At 37.8% G+C, this 7,500-nt stretch overlaps 1 long non-coding RNA gene across 2 annotated transcripts in view; it reads right to left on the minus strand.

Annotated features, from left to right (window-relative positions):
- Nucleotides 1-7,500, minus strand: part of LOC147841917 (uncharacterized) — a 202,366-nt gene that overhangs the window by 41,852 nt on the left and 153,014 nt on the right. Inside the window, exon 3 of one of the 2 annotated variants that reach the window (XR_015503029.1) lies at nt 3,263-3,671. The exons of the other annotated variant lie outside the window; for it this stretch is intronic. This is a non-coding gene — a long non-coding RNA (uncharacterized LOC147841917). Of the gene's footprint in view, nt 1-3,262; nt 3,672-7,500 lie in introns of those variants that run through there. 2 annotated transcript variants of the gene reach the window in all.

Genomic DNA, 7,500 nt, shown 5'->3' on the forward strand with positions numbered 1-7,500 from the left:
GGAGCGATTAGACTTTATCCTGTGTTTTTGGCTGCGAGGGAGCAGGAAAGCCTGAGTGCAAACAAACTTTACCGTCAACCAAACCAATTCTGACAGCAAAGAAGGAGCGTCGCACAGATTACTGAACCACCCGGACCAATAGCTTCATGTTTACACACTCTGATCAAGCCATAATTGTTGCATACAGTGGAAGTCAAAATTATTAGCACCCTATGATTTTTCTATCCTCGTCAAATATTTCCCAAATGATGTTGAACAGATTCAGGATTTTTTCACAGTATTTCCTATAATAATTTTTCTTCTGAAAAAAAGTCTTACTTGTTTTATTTCGGCAAGAATAAAAGCAGTTTTTAAATTTTTTTTAGACCATTTTAAGGTTAATATTATTAATCCCTTAAGCAATATTAGTTTTGGATTGTCTACAGAACAAACCACTGTTAAACAATGACCTGCCTAATTACCCTAACTTTACCCTAATTACCCTTTAAATGTCTCTTTAAGCTGAATACTAGTGTCTTGAAGAATATCTAGTCTAATACACAGTGAAATCAATCACTTCATTCAGTGGTGTGATAACAACTGTCTTGTATTAAATGTAAAAAAGACACAAGAAATGGTTCTGTGATCATTAAAGACACAGTGATACAGCAAGTTACATCTTACAAATACCTGGGGTTGTATATGGACAGTGTTTTTTGTTGGAGAACACATATAGACAACTACAACAGAGACTTGATTTTTTTAGGAGGCTGAGATTGTATGGGGTGGGTAGCAATATCTTGCTAGTTTTTTACAGAATTATGTTTGAGAGTCTTATTCGCTATGGAATCACAGTCTGGTTTGGGAATCTGTCTGTCCAATTGAAAAATAAATTGGTTCATATTCAAAAAACAGCCATGAAAATTATAGGAATGAAACAATGCGAGCCCAAACAGACTCTATATCAGGGGTCTCAAACTCGCGGCCAGCGGGCCATTTGCGGCCCTTAGTGCAATATTTTGTGGCCCGCGCCGACCGCTGTACACTGACAGAATCAGCGGAGCGGGGAGAGGGAGCGCTCCCCGCTCCGCTGATTCTATCCATACACAGCGGTCACTGGCATTCCCCGCCCACCGTGTAAACAAAGGGGCGGGGATGCCGGTGACGTCACCACGCACCCCGCCCCTTTGTTAGACGCTGTGACTGGCGGGAAGTGTTAGGAGGGAACTCGCGCCGGTCAGAACCAAGGTAAGCTGTTCCCGCCCCTGCCTGCCACTTAGCTACCTATCTGCAGCCTGCCACCTACCTAGCTACAGCCTGCATCTTATATATATTATAGGTAGATACAGACTGGTACAGACTGTATTATTAGCACCCTATAATTTTTCTTTCCTCGTCAAATATTTCCCAAATGATGTTGAACAGATTCAGGATTTTTTCACAGTATTTCCTATAATATTTTTTCTTCTGAAAAAAGTCTTACTTGTTTTATTTTGGCAAGAATAAAAGCAGTTTTGTGACTGGAGTGGGGTGGGGGTGTTTTATTTATACATGTATACGCCTTTTTTTTAGGTGAGGGAATGGAAGTTTTGAGTGAGTTCCCCCACTTTTTTCCCTAGGACTTGACCCCTGGCACAGCGGTCAGAAAAAGATTGAATTGAAGAGAGGCCGGCAGTCGGCAGGAGAGTTTGTGTGTGGGCCACACCTGGAATCAATTTGCATTAGAACAGACAGAGAAGAATTAGATTTTATTACAGAATTAGATTTGGTCATACCCCCATCATGACTTCATCAAAGCCTGCAGTGAAGAGAAAGATTGATGACGAGCATGTTCATAATCTTCACTCAATGTTCTGTTAATGTTCAGGACACTTCATGTTCAGAAGAAATAATTAAAACTGTTAATAATGACATTTGAGGACTTTTTCTTTTTGTGAAATCCCTTATGTGGCCCAGCCTCACCCAGACTTTGCCTCCTGCGGCCCCCAGGTAAATTGAGTTTGAGACCCCTGCTCTATATGAACAGACAGTCATGAGAAGAGCCATAAATATTAGAGCTGATTCCAAACATCCGTTTCTTAGTGAATATCAGCTGTTACCATCAGGAAAAAGACTGACAATGCCAATGTGTAAAACCAACAGACTGAAGCTTTCGCTTGTTCCTACCTCCATAAAACTGTTGAACTCTACTAATAACACTGCTTGTGATGTCAGGTGAAACAAAATTCAATGTCTAGCCAGCGTCTAAGGGCAACACTATTTTGATGTACAATAATGACATCAAATAGCGTTGATATTAGGTTGATTTTAGGTTGTTAGAAAGAGACCAAAATCCAATGTCAAGCCAACATCTTAAACCAACATCCTATTGACGTCAAACACTGACATTGATTCATCAGTTATGGCAACCAAAATTCAACGTCTTATAGACGTCATGGTGGTAACGTCGACACAACGTCAAGCTGTAACATCATTAGACGTTGATTTTCGGTTGGTTTTAGGTTGGACGTTGGACATTGACATCGGGCTGACGTTGAGTTCTGATGTAAACCCGATTTTCATTTACAAACAAAATGCAGCATCTAAAATAAGCACTTTTCCGACGGTCCCTTACTGAGAGCACCGCTCAGCGCGAGCTCTACTGGCTAAACGCAGATTGCGAAAGCTCAAACGGAGCAGTGTTCGTAATGTCGAGCGAAAAAAAAGAAAAAGGCAGCTGTGAAACATAACCAGCTTTGTCTTTTTGTAGGAAACACACTTCAGATATTTTTAGAGTCAGAGGTTTTTGAGTTATTGTCGTCAATTGTATTGGTTTTGATTCACCGCAATGTAAATAGCTGCTGCTATGTGACGTTGCGCGACCCATCTTTGTTCACTGTGCGACCCACATTTAGAAAACCCCTGCTCTAAGCTAGTCTATTGAACAGTGTATTTTAGTTCTTCAAAATAGCAACGCATCAGCAATGCGCCTCAACACGCCTCCTTTTTTAGAGCAGAACGCCTATGGGCGCACATATGAGAGCAAATGCATTTGCTATTTAAACAGCGTGCTGCAAAACGTCAAAGTGACTCTTGCGCTTGGGCTGAAATTAGCAAACAAAATTTGCGTCGCGCCTTGCGCCACATTGCGCCAGGTGTATGATAGGGCTCTAGGTCTCGCAGTGTGGACGTAGCCTAAATGTCAGACATCTCCAAATGGCATCCAGATTGAACGTTTTTCACTGCGACATGTTGAATTCGAACATGCATGTATAGTAAAAAACAGGGAACTCCAGCAACACTTGGAGACAAACGAGACAATTTAATGAAATAAAACGCAGGTAGCCTCTTTATTACACTTTCTGAATTTAGAATTTGATTTTGTTTTAGCATAAAGTAAATTTAGAAGACATTAAAAATAAAACACCACCACTTTTCTACACTTGGTAGGGTTTAGGATTAGGCTTTATCCTGTGTTTTTGGCTGCGAGGGAGCATGAAAAAGCCTGTGTGCAAACAAACTTTACCGTCAACCAAACCACTTCTGACAGCAAAGCAGGAGCGTCTCGCAGATTACTGAACGGCAGAAACACCCGGACCAATCGCAGGTCGATTCTTGGAAAGCGCGGCCTGTTTTCAGCGTTTTATATGAAGTGCAGAAAGGCCAGGACGTGTGCATTGGGCTGCAGGGTTTCCTCATAATCCTCATAGATCCTGTCAGCACACACAAGCACAGACGGATCAAAACAAAACCCGCGGCCAAAAAAACTAACTCTCTCTCTCTCTCCGAGAAAGAGGTCGCGTCTCCAGAAGCGCCGCTGATCAGACTTGGCAGCGCTCCTGATCGGCCTCGGGAAGCTTTTTAGCCTGGCGTCTCATTCATTTCACTGTGTGCTCTGTGTTTACACACTGATGAAGCCGTAATCGCTTTCAGAGCCATTCGTTGACTCATATTCACACTTTTATATGAGCTTATTCGAGTATCGAGAGCAGGTCGATTTATAGACGCCATCTAGAGGACATCAGAAGAACAACACCGAGCATATATATATATATATATATATATATATATATATATCGATTTTTTTCTTAAATATATATCTAATCCAGCCTGATCTCACTAGAAAACGTAAGTATTTTACGTTTTGCCAGTTTAGTGGCTAATTCGTACGAATTCGTAAGAGTTCAGTCGTACGAAATGGTACGATTTTAAAAAAGAGGCGTGGCACCTGACCCCACCCCTAACCCCAACCGTCATTGGGGGATGAGCAAATCGTACTAAATTGTACTAATTAGATCGTACGAATTTATACAAATTAGCCACTAAATGAAAAAGTTACGAATTGCCGTGAGATTGTGTTGATCTAATCATAAAAGTTTTAATAACTTATTTCTAATAACTGATTTATTTTCTCTTTTCCATGATGACTGTAAATAATATTTGACTACATATTCTTCAAGACACTAATATTCAGCTTAAAGAGACATTTAAAGGCTTCACTAGGATAATTAGAGTAAAGTTAGGGTAATTAGGCTAGTCCTTGTATAACAGTGGTTTGTTCTGGAGACAATCCAAAACTAATATTGCTTAAGGAGGATGTTATGTTCCATGTTAGTGTAATGTGTATTTATTTTCCTCACCCTCTTCTCTCCGCTTCTTACTCCACTCTTAGGTTGCTTATTGGTTCAGTTAAGTGTCCATCATCGTTATGCCGGTGCCAGTTCCACCAATCACCTGACGAGCCGCTAGGATTTACAGATTTGACAGATCAGTGTGTGTTTTAAACCATTTTAAGGTCAATATTATTAGCCCCCTTAAGCAATATTAGTTTTTGATTGTTTCCAGAACAAACCCCTGTTATACAATGACATGCTAATTACCCTAACTTTACCCTAATTAACCTAACTAAGCCTTTAAATGTCACTGTAAGCTGTATAGATGTGTCTTGAAAAATAGCTAGTCTAATATTATTTACTGTCATCATGGCAAAGATAAAATAAAATAGTTATTAGAAATGAGTTATTAAAATTATTATGATTAGAAATTTGTGAAAGAAATCTCAGAAATTGGGGGAAAACATAAACAAGGGGCTAATAATTCTGACTTTAACTGTATATATATATATATGTATATATATATATATATATATATATATATATATGTATATATATATATATATATATATATATATATATATATATATATATATATATATATATATATATATATATATATATATATATATACACTAGGGGTGTAACGGATCACAGTTGATTCGTGATTTTTACCCATGGTTCGGAACACACGTGACCTGCAGATCAACATTTTTTTACTTGTAGATTGATCCTAAATTTGTAACGATCATAGAGAGATCACCTCTTGTGTCATTCAAATCACGTAAAGCATTTAGGCTTTCCTGTAAAATATATTGATGATGGAAGAAGTTGTTGTGGGTTATTCGGGATGTGGAGTATTTCTTAGATTGTTAAAGGTGTTTTCTGTCACTACTGTTTTAGCCTGCATCAATGCATTCAGTGTAAGCTGCACGATTAATCATTAAAAGATCAGGATCTCAACACCCACGCAACATCAATGGTAAATGGTGATGATTTGCATTTGTTTATTAATCCTTCGAATTGCTGCATTCAAATCTGAAAACGAAGAAATCTGAAAAGAGATTCATTCTTCAGTCTTTTGAGTGAGTTATGATGTTGCAAACAGTCAAATAACAGAGAAGTACCGGGAGAACAGTTTACAGTTTAGATAAAACCACTGATGTTCAGGGTAAAGAATAAAATCACTGTCATATACATTTAACGATGCTCAAAAATGAAAGTTGTAGGCAAACACTGACATTTACTTGTCAGGTGTGGCTACCAAAATTGCTTTAATCAGTAAATACCAAAAGGAAAACTAAATAAATTAAATAATAAACTGTTTAGAATTGACCATAAAACAAACGCACATTTTTATAAAATTAATCATAATTTTAAGATGTATAATTAGTGAGAAAAAGCTTAACTTATATTAAAAATATTTAGATATTATTAAAAAATATTTTATTGACCTAGCCCCTGATCCAGCAATCGCTGTTTTTGGTTGGTCTGACTCACTTCGTGGGTTCAGTCAACAATTTAAAAAAGCTGTTCAATATGGAATGGTGTTAGCTAAAAAAATTATTCTTTATTTATGGAAAAAGGCATCAAAACCACTTTTTAAATTCTGGCTTTCGGAATTTTCCACCACTTTACATTTAGAGAGATTAAGACACAATCTTTCTGACAACATTGCCGGCTTCGAAGCCACCTGGAAACCCTTTTTTAATTATTTGTCAAATGCCCAGAACAACAGTTTAATGGTATAACCCTGTTATCGTCTGCAAGATCACCATATTGCCTGCGCCCACTGGCCTAGATATATAGGTGTAACATTGTTGACCCATGTATAATATTAGAGGAACTGATGTAATAATGGTTTTAAAACCTTCTTTTTTTATTTATTTATTTCCTTTATTTAGCCAGGAGATCACATTGAGACAGTACTGTCTCTTCTTCCAGTGAGACCTGGTCAAGATGGCAGGCAGCACATAAAGTTTCATATAAAAATCACAAACAATACCACAAAATTATAAAATCACCATTCTTAAAAACATCAGCTCATAACAAACAATTGCAGGTGTCCTTTAAAATGTTGTATAAAAGATGTTTAAAAGTACTCAGAGTCGGAAGAGTGTCAAGATTGAGCTGATTTTGCAGGTCATTCCAAGCCCTGGGAGCGTGAACGGAAAAAGCACGTTTGCCAAGTTCTGATAATGCCCTTGGAACTATCAGACGAATACATGAACCAGATCTAGTATTTTGATTGTTGGTGTGAAATGTTAATAAATTAAAAATATAGGATGGTAATTTACCTATTTTCTGTCTTATGTCCCTTTTATTTTTATTTTATTATTATTTTTTTTGTTTGTTTTTTCTGTTTTGTCTTTATAATTGCTGTTGTTTCTGTATCGCTCTATGTTGCTTTAAGAAAATAAAAATATAATATTAAAAAATATATATTTTATTTATTTGTTACAATTATATTGTTAACAATATTTAAACACAAATTGGATCTGCAGATCTCCATTAGAAATGCATGTATATGCACAACCTTCAGATTTTTCCCATTCCGTCTCATTGTTTGGGGTCCATTTAATTTCATTCGTTCATTTTCCTTGGGCTTAGTCCCTTATTTATCAGGGGTCACCACATTGGAATGAACCGCCAACTATTCCAGCATATGTTTTACACAGCGAATGCCCTTCCAGCTGCAACCCACTACTGGGAAACAACCATACACACTCATTTACACATACACCACACCACATTTAGTTAATCAATTCCCCTATAGTGCATGTGTTTGGACTGTGGGGGAGCACCCGGAGGAAACCCACGCCAACAAGAGGAGAACATGCAAACTCCACATAGAAATGCCAACTGACCCAACCGGGACTCAAACCAGCGACCTTCTTGCTGTGAGGTGACAGCGCTACTCACTGAGCCA

This window comes from Danio rerio, chromosome 11 (assembly GCF_052040795.2).
Source record: "Danio rerio strain M-AB ecotype USA chromosome 11, GRCz13ab, whole genome shotgun sequence".
In the NCBI taxonomy this organism is placed as follows: domain Eukaryota; kingdom Metazoa; phylum Chordata; class Actinopteri; order Cypriniformes; family Danionidae; genus Danio; species Danio rerio.